The sequence below is a fragment of the Lactuca virosa genome, chromosome 2, assembly GCF_052849685.1.
Source record: "Lactuca virosa cultivar CGN04683 chromosome 2, Lactuca_virosa_CGN04683_v6, whole genome shotgun sequence".
Taxonomy (NCBI): domain Eukaryota; kingdom Viridiplantae; phylum Streptophyta; class Magnoliopsida; order Asterales; family Asteraceae; genus Lactuca; species Lactuca virosa.
In genome coordinates this window covers 60,958,690-60,975,686 of record NC_136427.1, presented here as the reverse complement: position 1 = coordinate 60,975,686, position 16,997 = coordinate 60,958,690, and positions in this window count along the sequence as shown.

Genomic DNA, 16,997 nt, shown 5'->3' with positions numbered 1-16,997 from the left:
GAATAAGAGGATGGTAAGTCCTCAAGATATATGAAACATAATATATCTCATCCTGATAATAAAGTGTTCTACCAAGCGATAAGCAAAGAAAGGTTACTAATGTAACTAAGTTATCGCTATGAAACAAATAGGTAGCAACACTAAGAATGAATTTCCTCACTGAATTTGGCTCTAGCAAAATACCCTTATAGTATTTTATGATGGAGGTTTTTGGTAAGTTTTAGGCCTTCTGTAACACCACCATCATTCCCAAGCATATGTTGGTCATGTCTTGATTGAATATAGTTGATCAGGCTATATTCACCCTAAACATGATTACATACTGCCCAGGTTTAACCGCAGTGTCCCAACATCCAAATACTTTTTCTGTTGTTCTTACTATGACTCTGATTCTGTTATGTATGCATGCTCGTATACTTTTTATAAAAATACTTATATTTTTGAAAGTATACTTTTAGTGTAGAGCACTTAGGCCCCTTAGTGTTTATAGTTGTATACCACGTAAGGTTTGGTATACTAGTTCGCTACAAACAAGGGCTCTGATACCAATCTGTCACACCCCAAAACCGAGATGGTGGAAACGTTCTGGGGTGGAGGACGTCATGTATAGCATCATACCCAGTGTATAATAGCAATCATAGCATCACAACCATTACAGTGAATACTTAAATAAAATTGTTTACATCAATTTGTAATTGTCTGAAACTTGTTTGAATTATATCAAATAGGTTGTTTGAATATAAGCATAAACTCTTATTGCTCCAACTCCTCAAAAATCCAGTAGGTACCTGTCTACTGATTTCCTGAGAATACAACCAGTTTGAAAATATCAGCATAAAGTTGGTGAGTTCATAAGCAGTGGTTTGCAATGAAAACTTGTTGATGAGCTTGTAAAAGTGTTTGTATAGTTTCAAGAAAATCTGATATTTTCTTTAGTGAGGATATAGTGTTATCAGTTCTGTAATAAACCATGAATATCTGAATGTTTCCATGAAAATCCGATATTTTCTTTAGTGAAAATGTAGCGTTATCAGTTATGTATGAGACCATGAATATTTGAATGTTTCCAAGAAAATCTGATATTTTCTTTAGTGAAAATGTAGCGTTATCAGTTCTGTATAAAACCATGAATGTTCGTTACTGAAAACTGTAGTGATATGCGGAAATGCTACCTCATGTGACTAGCTAAGCTAATCATTAAGTATAAGTACTTTGTATGTGAAAGCATTGCATATTCGGTTCTTGTTTGAAAACCCTGGCTTTAGCCAGTATACGTAGTGTGTGTTAGTTCTATTTAGTATAAATAAAACTGTTGAAGAGTTCCAGGTTGTAAACTAAAGGTGATTTATACATAATGTGAGTCGTATAACCACGCTTGATATGACTAGGGACCTTTCCAACGTTCTTCAGGCGTTGAGTTAAATGACATTTGTCACCCCAGGCATGCCTGCCTAACTGTAGCTAGCAGTTCGAGTGTGGGATTGTCAGTCCCGAATAGATCTATTCGCAAATCTCACGCTCTCCCTCCAGGAGACTCTGGTTATACTATGATAGGATTTACCCATGTACACCTAAGGGTACAGTATTGAAGTAGCGCCTCACAGTATCGTACAATCTAGTTTACATGTAGTGTTGTAGCGTTTTACGTAGTGAAAATCCGTATGTATACTGTATGTAGTGAATATTACAGTTATGAATACCATGATAATGTAGTGATGTAAACTGTAAACCATTTCTATCTTAGCGCATATGTTTAGTAGTGAAAGTTTCTGTACTTTTTATGTTTAGAAAATCCCAAACTATACCGATTATAGTTTGCATGTATAGTGTAGTGAATATCGAGTCCGGAAAACTATGCAATTTTAGTGAAAATGTCCCCTATGCTCAAGACAGTACAAAAGGGTTAAAGTATAAGAATTTCATGAGTTTTATACTTGTTAAAAGCTCTTTGTATAAATTAACAAAAGCATTTGTGGTTTAGCTTGTATTCCCCCTGAAAATGTTTTAAAACCAGTAAAAGTGTAGGGGTATGAACTCACCTGTAGTGAGTGGTTCTGACGTGTGGTTGGAAGAGGATTGCAGGGTGTCAGGTGTAACCTTGAGCACACAATGATCCTATTAGACACATATAGACATGTATGTGTATGAATTTAGTGTATAGACGACTAAATAAGAAGGGTAACACCCTTATTGGCTCGGAAACTCTAAGATTTATCGGATACAATCACATATGATTGCATAACTAGGGTATATAGCCACCCTATAGAGTTTACGGTCAAAGAGGTATGACCATTGAAGTTCACGGTCCATGGTGTTTACGGTTGTAGTGTTTACGGTCCAATGACCTTACGGTCATGGAGTTCACGGTCTAAGTGCTCACGGTCTAATGACCTTACGGTCATAAGGTTTACGGTTCATGGGTTTACGGCCCACAAATATACGGTCATTGAAGGGTGTACGGTCTAAGGAGATACAGTAGACCGTAAAGTCATCAAATCTTGCACAAATGATGGTTTTCCAAGGCTTCATTCAAAGGTATCGGATTCTAGGGACCATGCTTAGCCTTAGGAAGGGTAAAGGCCATAATAACACCCTTTATAAGGGTTTACGGTCTATGAAGATTCATAGAACCGTAAATTCTTTTGTTAATGCAAAGAGTGATGTTCTTAAGTCCCAATGAAGGATTTTAACTCGATTCATGAAGGGGAAGATGATACTTACGGTTTGAAAGCAAGGAAAGGTGTTTTCGGTCCAAAACACTATGGTGTTCTTAAGGATTCTTGAAGATAACTTTAAGGTCTTGGAGGAAAACTCGATGAAGGTAGAGAGAGAGAGTAGAGAGATAGCCTTTGGAGTGTTTAGAGTGTGAAATGAAGGAAAAATACTCTATATATAGGGTAGAGTTCTCGGTCAAAGGGGAGGACCACCTGACCGTAAACGTGTTTACGGTCTACACGAGTTTACGGTCCTAAACTCGTCCTGACCGTGAACTCGGTGATTTTCGAGGAAGTTCCAAGTTTTTCGCGTGATTCCCGGTTTATTCCGAATCATATAAAATACATATTATTTATTTAAAACTTAAAGTCCTTCCCAAACTAAGAAATTTGACGGAATTTAATACAACTCAAATTTTTATTAACGGAAACTAGGTAAGGATAACGGAAAAAGTTTCGGGTTGTCACATGTGATGATGGAGGTGGAGGAGGATTATCACCTAGAGAATTTGGTGGATCATCATCAATAACCATATCATCATCATCACCTAAAGTCATAATACGTTTCATATCAGGCACATCCTTTTCTACTCTAATTTGTCTTTCTCCCAAAGACTGAGTTAACTACACCAGTAGAGAGAGTTCAGAGAGCACGGTAGCTTGAAGATGGAGTTGAATTCCACCCTATTAAAATACAGTGATCTGAAGAGGCGTTGGCATAGGAGGAACAGGTTCAAGTTGATGAGATGGAGATGATGATCATGGAGATATCACATCTTGGACCAGTGGATCAGTAGTTTCCACTTGAGGTGGGGTTGATCCAGGCTGTACAACAGCATCTATATAGGGGGTGGAGGAAGAAGTAGTTGAAGATAAAATGTGCTTTTTAAATATTGGAGGAGAGTTCATTTCCTGAATAGAGTCTTCTCTATTAGTGGCAAGCTCATCTTATTCATCATCAGCGTCTTTTTCTTCACAATCCCGTTCTTCATCATCAAAGTTTTCTTCTTCATCAGCCTCATCCTCCTCTTCTTCAGAATTAGAGGATTCAACAATGTAGGGGTTTAAAATCCAATTTTCCATTCTCTGAGTAATATGCTTTTTGTCCAACAACAGGAGCAGTTTTGATGATCTTTGAGGACAAGGAAAAAATTGGAAAGATGATTCCATGATTATCGTTATACCCTTCATCATGAGCCTAGATTTTATACCCTTCATCATGAGCCTAGATTAGACCAAGCCATCAAGGATAAGGGACATACACTGGTTTCTTGTTTCCAATGATACAATCAATCAACTGATCAAGAAAGAGTTGAGCAAAATCCAATATTTTGTTGCACACCGAAGAGTACAAAATTATTTGCTCAAACTGATTTCGATGATCAAGGCTCCCAGTATAGTGTCCAACACATTTACCAATTACTCCTGATAAATACTTCCACCCTACACGAAAACATTGACGAAGATTGTATTTTGATGGATTACGTGAGGTGCCCTGAAAAAAAAAAGTGTACCCTAGAGTTTCGCGAATGGATTTACACTTTTCTTCTGAAGGAATTTTAGAGTAGTTTTATGATTGAGGAAGAAGAAGAGCAGTTCGAATGGTATTTGCATCAATAGTAAACCTAGATTGACCATCCCCAATGGTTCCGGTAATGGTTTGAGCATCAGAATCAACAAACCAAGAGTAATAGAAGTCAATAACGTGTTTAGGGTAGAATAGGTCTAGGAAAATACTGAAAGTATATCGAAGAGGGCAGCTCTTGACATAGGTGACGAAATCTTCAATTCTTTAGTTCACGATCTGTTTTGGGATGACATCAGAAAAGGCTACATTGTTTGCTTAATGACAATAAGGGAATCAGGGGCATGAGGACCTTTGACGACATTGGCGTTAGGTGCAAAATCGTACAAAGGATTTGACATGATGAGAGCCTGAGGAAGATGATGGTTGCAAGAGCCTTTCTCGAGAGGGAAAGCCAAATGCTTGAATAACTTATGAAAGTGACCTTGGAGAGAATTTTCCCAATTTATCAAAAAAAATTCTTCCCTTTTACATAATCGTGATTGAAGAGATCTACACCATAAAAGTCTCGTATCTGAAGAAATGTGGAATCAAGTATTAATCAAAATCAGAGTTGAACGAAGGCAAATTGAACACAAGATGTAAATAAGATCTGGTTTCTGCTCATTTACGCTTTCAGCTTTTACAGAGAAAATAGACAGATTCTGTGAAGACTCTTATCTAACTCTAGTAAAGTTGCCTATTTATAGGAACTGTGAAAGCATACAAAAAATACTAAGGCGTTCACAATTAAGCTTCGTACAAAATGCACCTTAGTAAATAAACTTAACTAAACAAACGAAAGGTAAAATAGACTTCAACATATTACAATATAATTCGTCACTTCAAGAAAATCTTTATAGCATAAAGCATAACTCTTCGAATCTCAGTGTACCATGAGATTATCATCTTCAGTTCCTTCTTATCTCCTTCATTATTCTTCTTACAGCTATTCATATGAACAATGAAATTCGTATATTGGGACGTTGTATATCTTTCCACTTCGGAAGCTTGAAACAAGAATCTTTTAGCCTTCCCATTCTTATCTTTCCCAGCAAATACCATACCAAATGGCTTCAAACATATTTCTCCATCTGCATACTTCTTCAACTGAGGTTGAGTGAAAGGAAGTTCCATTGGCACCTTCAATTTTAATCCCTTAGCTGTAGCTAACTCAACATCTGTAAGTGCTAAACACTCATAATAGTTATCAATAAAAATCTTGATGTGAGCCAAACCAATTCAAAAAACTTCAGGATCAGTTTCTCCAAGGTATGAAGCATCTTTATCCTTTAGTAACAATGCAACTTGTATCGGATCATACAAGTTCATTAAAGGAAAATCAGCCACTGAAAAACCACACACTTGCCTATTTGCTCTTGAAACAGTAAAGCTAAGATTTTGCATCATATTTTCGAACAACACATCTCGCTTTATGCTTATCACGTTCTTTATCTTCACCAGTGACCATATCTCCTCTGGAAGCATTCCAAGTACAGCATGAAATCTGATCTTCATGTATGTGTACTCATCATCATTGTCAAATTTCTCAGCTATTTTGTACTTAGCCATAATGAACATCATCTCATTGATGGGAAAGTCCAATTGACTCATATTTGTGTTAAGAACAACATAGCTTTTCTTTGGCTTCTTTTCGAAAGCATACTATTGATTATATGCCACTTTCGACTCTATTGTTTCATAATTGTAATGCTTTGAAGGATCACCCTTGTTCATCCCCGGGGATCATTGGCACGAAGTCGCATAATGCTTTGTACAATTCAGAGCTTTTCAACCTCAGCCTCCGCTTCAACTTTCTTTTCTTCCTTTGACTTTTCGAACATAATTGTTTTGCCTTTGTCTTTTACAGAAGAATTATCAACCATTTCCTTAGGCTTCAAACTGCTGCCACCTTCCCCAATCACAATTCCTTTGGAAATTGACTTCGTTGATATTGGCATTGTTGTCACAACAGTCGAAATTACTGGCTCAACAGTTGACACGAATGGTTTTGTTATTGGAATCTTCAAAGAAAAGAACTTTCCAACAACCTTTGCATCTACATGCAAATCTTCACCACTAGCCTTCGTACCACCAACCTCCTTTTCTCCCCCTTACACCCCTGTGAAAACAGGTGGGGCATTCGTCGGAAGAAGGCTAGAAATGTGAGGAAGAGGAGCAAGTTGTTTGTGTAAAATAGCTTCAAAATGAACGAACTCTTGAGGCAAAAAGTTCGGTGTGATTAACGGAGATGAAACGAAATTACCAGTTAAATCTTTGAGCTCCTTCAGTAACTTGAGCACCTCCCCAAAGCTTTGATTTTCCATTGTCGACAGGTGAGTAAGTTGAGGACGCAAATTTTCGTACAACTTGACATATTTGGTAACAGCCTCACGAATAATGTCAACTTTTTGATTAATAGAAGCGTAATCCCGTTGCACAACTGAGATTTCCTTTTACATATCCTGTCGAAGCTCTTGAATTTGTAAATTCACATCTTCCCTGTAACGACGTAAATTTTAAAACAATTTTTCATTTTTCAAACATAATAAAACTCGTATAATATTGTCATGCCGGCGCCCTCCCGCGATCCTCAAAACATAACACGGTACCTGAAAACATAATAAAACTCGTATAATATTGTCATGCCGGCGCCCTTCCGGTCCTACTCTGTCGACCTTCCGGTCCATACCATGTTGACCTTCCGGTCCATACACTGCTGACCTTCCGGTCCATACCCTGTTGACCTTCCGGTCCATACACTGCTGACCTTCCGGTCCATACACTGTTGACCTTCCGGTCCATACACTGCTGACCTTCCGCTCCATACCCTGTTGACCTGCCGGTCCATACACTGCTGACCTTCCGGTCCATACCCTGTTGACCTTTCGGTCCATACCGTACTGACCTTCCGGTTCTTACCATGCTACTCATACATACATAACATATACATATCACATAGGAACATATACCCCATACTCATCATAGCACATAAGACATTTCGGTCACATATTACATAGGAACATATATCACATACTCGTCATAGCAGATGAGACCTTCCGGTCACATATGTGACAACCCGAAAATCCTTGTCTTGTAAAGTTCAACTATTCAACTCAGCCGAGTGTCGGTCTTCGTTTTGCTATCTTATAACGAAAATGTGGGTCTATATGAGTGTCCTAGGCTTAGTATAACCGAGATATGAGTCTTAGGAAGGGTTAGAAAGTGTGTAGCATCACAAAATCGGGCCAAACACACCAAAGAAGGTGTGTGCGGCCGCACACCCGCGTGTGCGGCCAGCCAACCGCACACCCAGCCGCACACACCCTCCAGCCTCACACTCGACCCTATATATTGAACACTTAGCCAACCTTACACCCCTTTTCCCACTCTCTCAAAGCTTGAACTTTCTCTCTCTACTTTCTCTCTCTAGAAACTTCATCTAAGAACACTCTAAGGGCCTAAAAAACGTGAAGTACTCCATCATTCAGCTTGTTATATTGGTAAGACACCTGAATCTAAGCCTAAAACTCATAGTGTTCTTTGTGTTCTTCATCCTTTGAAGTTGTACTTCCGCACACCTTCATAAGGTGGCCGTACACACCTCAAAAACCCTCCAAAGTGAGAGGTTGAACCCCTATCTGCTAGTTGGACTTGGTATTGGCCATGAAACACCTAAAATTCGACATTTTAGGCATGAATGAGGAGTGTACGGTCGCACACTCCTGTTTACGGCCGCACACACCCTCTGTACAGCCGCACACTCCTATGTGCAACCGCACCCACAGCCTGACCGCACACCCTGGCCGTACACCTGGCCGCACACACATAAAAGTCGAGTTTGGTGGCCTTACACTCAAATCTAAAGCCCTACACTCATTTAGGGACTTCAATAGGTGTTTGTAACACTTAGTTCTAAGTGTTTTCATGTCCCTAAGGTGTGTCCATGTGTCTACTAGTGGCTATATACCCTAAGTGTATTCATATATGTGTTATTACATGTTAAAACTAGGATCCGTTTGTGCTCACGACTTCATTCGACACCCGACGATCCTATATCAATCTTTCTTTCGAGTTACTCACTTCAGGTGAGTTCATACCCCTACGCTTCTTCCGAGTTTTTCATGTTTTTCTGGGGGGGAATACAAGCAAAAGTACAAGGAAACCTGTGCTCAAATTATCTTATTTTGCATAGAATGACTATATGTTCAGCATGCTTATAGCTCAAAAAAACCGTTTTACCAATCGATTAAGAAATCAACTCGTTGAAACAGTTTTCAAAACTAAAGCAAGGAACTTGTTAATGTTATCATAAAATGTGACATTTTATAAACGATTTATGCAAATCATAAACAGGATTGTCAGTATTGTTACTTGTAAATTTGTTACGCTAAGTTTGAGACACTTCCTTGGTAACACTCCCCCGGATTCGTGAGTGGAGGACTACGACTTGTAACCAGAATCTCTTGGAGGGAGAGCGTGACTATTGTGTATAGATCTATATGGGACTGACTATCCCGCACCTTCGCTGCTAGCTACAGCGGGACCATTAGGTTCAGGGGTGACAAAGTCATAAAAGATACTGGCCCCGTTACGTGCCTTATCTAGTCTAAGTACGGTTATGACACTCACAACTTAGGTAGCGAAAATTTACTTTTGTAATAATGAAATAAGTGAACTAACCTCAAAGTAATAACCGATTTGATTACTAGAGGGCATCAGTAACGCCCTTAGGATCTAGTTCACTACCTATTTTATTAGTTTTATTTATGTAATAAGGCTAATACATCTCACAGTGAGTAACCAGGGTTTTTCAAGGAAACTACATCTATCGATACAAGTATGGTAGATACATGTACACCTCATTTCAGAATCGATAACCAATTATCAACTTTTAAGGAAAATATAGGATTTTCCTGGGATAACTCAACCTGTCGTAAACAGGCTGTTTAACTAATGAATAATCAAACTTCTTTCACAAGAAAATATAGGATTTTCTTGAGAAACACTTTTCAAAGGATCAAAGAAACATTTCTTTCACTAGAACTAAAAGCTTATGAACTCACCAGCTTTATGCTGATATTTTAAAACTGCTTGAATACTCAGGGATTTTGTAGACAGGTACCTCCAAGCTTTTGGAGAAGTCGGCGCGTTAGAGTCACGTCTTTTCTTTTTACTTTTTATATGAACAAATCCATGTATTAAGACAATGTAAATTTTTTTCGTATATGTATTCAATGTTTGGTTGTGTTTACTATGCTTGTTATGATACAACTGTTGTGATAATACTTTATGACGTCACTCCGCCCCAGAACGTTTCCGCCATCGGTTTCGGGGTGTGACAGATTGGTATCAGAGCCCTTGTTTATAGCGAACTAAGTATACCGAACCTTACATGGTATACAACTATAAACATAAAGGGGCCTAAGTGCTCTAAACTAAAAGTATACTTTCAACTATAAGTATTTTTATAAAAAGTATACAAGTATACCTAAATACCTGAAACAGTATCATAAGTAGAACAAGATAAAAGTATTTGGATGTTGGACATCGCGGTTAAACCTGGGTAGTTATGTAATCATGTCTAGGGTCAAGATAGCCTGATCAACTATATTCACTCGAGACATGACCAACATGTGCTTGGGAGTGACTGCGGTGTTGCAGCAAGCCTAAAACTTACCTAGGTACCAGAAGAGCTCTAGAATCAAATATAAGGGTTAAAATACTATAGGAGTATTTTAGGATGCTATAAGCAACCAAACCGAAAACTTACCCAAGAATCCATCCCTCAAGAATCAATCATGTAACTATAATACATTAGAAGTATTATTAGGTTTGATGCCTATTAACTATCCCTTTACCCCTATCTCGCATAGATAGCATGGCCGGATTCCATCTCCCTGACGACCCGTATTTTCCCAACCAAGGAGATGATGGATGGCTCGAGCCAACACCAGAAGAGAACCATGAGATTCCTTTGGACGGTGACTTTGCCAAACCCTTTCCTGAAGAGACTGACTCAGAACCTAAAGTCGAGAATCTGCCTCAAGTAGCCCCAATACCAAATCCTAGCCCCCAACTTGAGTTAGAAGGCCCAACGCCTATGTGGGTCGGAAGCCTGGACAGAAGGAGCCAATGTATGAAACCCGAGAAGTGTCCTACCCCTATAAAGTCACACTAATAAACCCTAAATTAATACAACTTAGTGAGTTAGTGGTTACACTACACACACTATGTGTTAGGCAAATCGTCTTTCCTGTCGCGACTAAGATAAATAAATCGGATCACAAAATCTCGATTGAGAGTGTTTAGCCCTAAACTTTCATGAGTCTTTTCTTGTGTAATCTTCGTTCCGAATTTCTAAAGATAACTTAGTTGGAACGACACCCAATTTATGGCTTTCCGATACACTTACTTCTACCCTGTTACCAGGAATGCATCATAGGGATGTAGGTCGACACTTAAGGAACCATAGTTCAAAGCGCAGGAAAAATTTATGCCTATTATAGTAAAGAGAGATACGTCTAGGGGTAACCATCGTCTCTCATCAACTTGTGTTCCTCATCGCGTAGGAAAAACCATGCCTCCGAAGAAACGTAACCAACCCGCTAGCAAGACACCGACTCTTCAGATCGATGAAGCTACGTTCCAAGCTGCAGTCTCAGCAGCCGTAGCAGCTGTCATGGCTCACCTGAATACTAACAACGCAAATGTTAGCGGGAGCACTATCGGGAATCCCAATCATAGCAATGGGCAGCAGCAACCAACACCGGTGTGTAAAGCCACCCAAGAACTCCAACCAAATCCCCTGAAGAGAAAGTTTGGGAACGAGAAGGGGAGGACCTCGACTCAAGGACCTTCCGAAGGGCAGCAAGCTTAGGTAGTCAATACCCCTGTCAACCCGCCTGTCTCGACACCAAGAAGACCATACCTAGGAAACTTCCGCCACTGCAGCAAGTGTGACTACCATCATTATGGAGCCTGTCGAGAACCCTGTTGCGTTAGGTGCAACATGAAGGGGCATACCGCTCGCAACTGCAGGACTCCGCTTGAGTTCATTACATCAACCACCAACGTTGGGACCAGTCTAATATGCCACCTATGTGGTGAAATTGGGCATCTCAAGAGGGACTGCCCAACTGAAAGAAATGACAAAGACGCAGGAGGACTTTAACCCTAATACCTAGAGGAACATCAAGGAACCCGGTAGAATTTTGGTACGCTTCTCAACCTTAAGCAGTTAATCAAAAACTTTAAATAATCAATTCTAATCGTAATTACTCCCTCGTTAAGGCAAAAGTCACAGCACTGTTGTAAAACTTAAAAACCCATCAGGTAAAGCTATGATGGCTTAGTATATACCTTAAGGCCATTTATAATTAGGATTGATAGACCTCGAGTGAGTGATGCGGCCTTATCTCCTGTCCCTTGTTTGGTTGTGGATTTAGGGCGGAGTTGCTCAGTCGACAGTCCTTTTAATCTTAATTATACATGACTAGTGTATACTAAGCGGTTATAGAGAGGCCTCGTGAGAAATCTGTTCATGAAAAGTACATTATTCCAAAACATCAGGACACCCAGCGGTCAGCGTCAATCATGTCGGTCCAAGTATTCACGATAGTAATACCATGGACGAAAGCCGAGACGCTAAGAACTTGTGTGCCCTGTTCAGCACATGGTCCTATCAATCTTTATTCTATGTCGTGTCGATGGTTATTAATTTCGACACTACCGTCAGTCATGGTTCGATTTGGTTCGACCATGCGAGAATTCCTAGTGCTGTGTAAAAAGAACTTTCACCTTATCATAGGTGTCAAATAAAGGTTCTTTCGAACCTAATAAGAAAACTTAATGCGGACCATCTGTCATCTCTCTCATCCAACCTTCGGAAGTACCCAGGAGAAGCGTACCGCGCATTGTTAACTAACCCCATTAGACATTAAAAAGCAAAAGGAACTGCAGATATTCTGGAAGACAATAGCCCCCCGAGGCCTACTCAATAGATCCTCCATAAAGACCACTTGCACCGCACAATCAAGTTCGTGAATCAAGAGAAAGAACTCATGGGATTAACTTACTACTACTGAGTATATGAATTAGAGTGGTATATAATTTAGGTCAATAAGATTTAAGATGTGTGCTTCTTCCCTACTCCCTGTTCCTTGTTTGGTTGTGGGTTTGGGGTGGGGCCACACATCTGAACGTCCTGTCAATCTCAAATATATACGACTTGTATACACTGAGTAATAGTGATTGAGCCGAGTATGAGGTCTACCATGAGCCTTAAAATAAAACCCTTCGTCATATAACCGTAGGAAAGGAGCTGAAGTCGAGAGAACAATTATGGGTTAAGCTACTAAAATGACTACAAATTCGAAATTTGTTGTCATCCCGGTTAAGCCAACATAGTAGCTGACACCCTCAGTTTGGAAAAGCGACTCAAGTCGTAAGAGTCAAAAACATTGACTACGACCATCCATTCACGCCTAATCCCACAAATTAAGCATCTCAGTAGTGAGCCAAGAAACCTGGAAAGCTGTGACAGGTTAAACTCTGAGAAGAATGGATGGGGAAATTAGAGGTTCTGAGTGGCAGAGTCTTATGCCATCTAGATTTAATCTAGATAGAGAAACTAGGTAACATCGGAAGAGTAGCTGCAAGGGATGTTCACACTACTCAAGCACTTCGTTCATCCAGATACATACGAGAAGTGCCTAGGTCGGAAAGAGTTGTGATTGTGCCTCGTCATGTGAGAAAGTTATCGTCGCCCTATAGATGATAGTCTGCATTCACCAAAGTTAATACTAGGATGCTAAGAACCGCATGATTACCTCCGCGACCAGGAATACTTGAGTAAAGTAGGCAGCAAGTTGTGTTAAGCTTTATAACCCAGGCCATAAAGAGATTGTGGACTCGACACGAGTCTAGGTGTTAGTCGACGGGTTATACAAGATCACGCGCTTCCTACAAACTAGAGGAAACAGACACAATGGAGAAACTAATAGAGCATGTCTTAGAGATTTGTTAGACAACTAGGTGTTCCAAGAAACATTATCTCTAAGAGATAGTTAAACCACCTCCCGAGATAGTCAATCACTTCAGAAAATCTCTAAGGGCGAAGCTGGCCCTGATCAGAGACAGCTATCCATGAAACAGCGAACCGAATGAGAGAACGATTCCTTCCGATTAGGGATTATGCTGTGAAAGCATCTATTAGACTATGATGAAAATTGGAGTTTTCTAAGCATCATCTGTTAAAACCCTCTATCATCCTGACGTTGAGATATTCCGTTAGAAACACCTCATGAGTCGAAAGTGCAGGTCCTTTCTGCACTAGGCTGAGGTAGATGCCACGCAACCAATAGATGCCAGCATATAGTCAGCACCTTCAATGATCCAGAAAATCTCCGAAAGCCAACCAGTAGGAAATATGAATCCGAATACGACCTGAGACTCCTAGGAACCAATCATGAGGACTACACCTCCAGTAAGGGAAAACTTTTGGAACCTCAGAATGGTGAGCACGTCAAGTGATGATCTCACCATGGAAGTACATTATGTTTTGGATACTGAAACGTTTTATTTTCCCAAGAACTTAGGACCATCAGAGATTCTTGATAGAATTGGTCCAGTATCCGTCAGACCCAGACTACTTTAGGGATTCCATAAATTCCACCCTAACCTATCCACGTCTCAGCGAATGAACCAGTAGTACCCGACAAAACTCTCATCATTTTCTCGACTAGATCCATAAAAACCAGAGTCACGTTTGTTAAGAGAAACAGGACAAATCTAGCTCGGTAAAGGAAACTGATGAAACCTTATCCCGTGTAGCCTAGAGATCGGAGAAGAAGCCATACCTCATAGTGAATGTTCGTTAGAGCTCAGTATAGATCTGATTCCACAAGGGAACGGGCGGATCAGCTAGAGCATGAAGTATCCACATCTTTTGTGTCCATCTGTGAGTGTTCATTAAGATTCTAATTTCCGGACGAAATTCCCTCTAACAGGGGGATAATGTGACAACCCGAAAATCCTTGTCTTGTGATGTTCAACTATTCAACTCAGCCGAGTGTCAGCCTTCGTTTTGCTATCTTATAACGAAAATATAGGTCAATATGAGTGTCATAGGCTTAGTATAACCTAGATATGAGTCTTAGGAAGGGTTAGAAAGTGTGTAGTATCACAAAATCGGGCCAAACACACCAAAGAAGGTGTGTGCAGCCGCACACCCATGTGTGCAGCCAGCCAGCCGCACACCCAGCCGCACACACCCTCCAGCCTCACACTCGACCCTATATATTGAACACTTAGCCAACGTTACACCCCTTTTCCCACTCTCTCAAAGCTGGAACTTTCTCTCTCTACATTCTCTCTCTAGAAATTTCATCCAAGAACACTCTAAGGACCTCAAAAACGTGAAGTACTCCATCATTCAGCTTGTTATATTGGTAAGACACCTGAATCTAAGCCTAAAACTCATAGTGTTCTTTGTGTTCTTCATCCTTTGAAGGTGTACGGCCGCACACCTTCATAAGGTGGTCGTACACACCTCAAAAACCCTCCAAAGTGAGAGTTTGAACCCCTATCTGCTAGTTGGACTTGGTATTGGCCTTGAAACACCTAAAAATCGACATTTTGGGCATGAATGAGGAGTGTACGGTCACACACTCCTGTGTACGGACGCACACATCCTCTATACGGCCGCACATTCCTGTGTGCAACCGCACACACAGCCAGGCCGCACACCCTGGCCGTACACCTGGCCGTACACACATAAAAGTCGAGTTTGGTGGCCTTACACTCAAATCTAAAGCTGTACACTCATTTAGGGACTTCAATAGGTGTTTGTAACACTTAGTTCTAAGTGTTTTCATGTCCCCAAGGTGTGTCCATGTGTCTACTAGTGGCTATATACCCTAAGTGTATTCATATATGTGTTATTACATGTTAAAGTAGGATCCGTTTGTGCTCACAACTTCAATCGACACCCGGCGATCCTATATCAATCTTTCTTTCGAGTTACTCACTTCAGGTGAGTTCATACCCCTACGCTTCTTCCGAGTTTTTCATGTTTTTCAGGGGGGGAATACAAGCAAAAGTACAAGGAAACCTGTGCTCAAATTATCTTATTTTGCATAGAATGACTATATGTTCAGCATGCTTATAACTCAAAAAAATCGTTTTACCAATCGATTAAGAAATCAACTCGTAGAAATAGTTTTCAAAACTAAAGCAAGGAACTTGTTAATGTTATCATAAAATGTTACATTTTATTAACGATTTATGCAAATCATAAACAGGATTTTCAATATTGTTACTTGTAAATTTGTTAGGCTAAGTTTGAGACACTTCCTTGGTAACACTCCCCCGGATTCGTGAGTGGAGGACTACGACTTGTAACCAGAATCTCTTGGAGGGAGAGCGTGACTATTGTGTATAGATCTATATGGGATTGACTATCCCGCACCTTCGCTGCTAGCTACAGCGGGACCATTAGATTCAGGGGTGACAAAGTCATAAAAGATACTGGCCCCGTTACGTGCCTTATCCAGTCTAAGTACGGTTATGGCACTCACAACTTAGGTAGCGAAAATTTACTTTTGTAATAATGAAATAAGTGAACTAACCTCAAAGTAATAACCGATTTGATTACTAGAGGGCATCAGTAACGCCCTTAGAATCTAGTTCACTACCTATTTTATTACTTTTATTTATGTAATAAGGCTAATACATCTCACAATGAGTAACCAGGGTTTTTCAAGGAAACTACATCTATCGATACAAGTATGGTAGATACTTGTACACCTCATTTCAGGATCGATAACCAATTATCAACTTTTAAGGAAAATATAGGATTTTCCTGGGAGAACTCAACCTTTCGTAAACAGGCTGTTTAACTAATGGATAATCAAACTTCTTTCACAAGAAAATATAGGATTTTCTTGGGAAACACTTTTCAAAGGATCAAAGAAACATTTCTTTCACCAGAACTAAAAGCTTATGAACTCACCAGTTTATGCTGATATTTTAAAACTGCTTGAATTCTCAGGGATTTTGTAGACAGGTACCTCCAGGCTTTTGGAGAAGTCGGCGCGTTAGAGTCACGTCTTTCCTTTTTACTTTTGATATGAACAAATCTATATATTAAGACAATGTAAATCTTTTTCATATATGTATTCAATGTTTGGTTGTGTTTACTATGCTTGCTATGATACAACTGTTGTGATACTACGCATGACGTCACTCCGCCCCGGAACGTTTCCGCCATCGGTTTCGGGGTGTGACACCATATCACATAGGAACATATATCACATACTCGTCATAGCACATAAGACCTTCCGGTCACATATCACATAGGAACGTATATCACATACTCATCATAGCATATAAGACCTTTCAGTCACTCATAGTTACCATTCTAGGTAAAGTATAGTGAGAAGACTCACCTCGTATGACGTCTAGAAAACTCCCGTGCTCGATATCCCTCATCTAGCCTCCGTCTATCAAAATGATAATACATTTTAATCAACAATAATTATCATAGGCCAGACTAATCCCTTCCTACAATCTCTCAGAAGGGTAAAAGACCATTTTACCCCTCCAATGGTCCAATGTCCAATTGTTGACCAAACCCTAAAAGTCAACCTCAGTCAACGGTCCAGCTTTGACCAGACTCGTCGAGCGCACTCGGGTGACTCGGCGAGTCCATGCGTGTC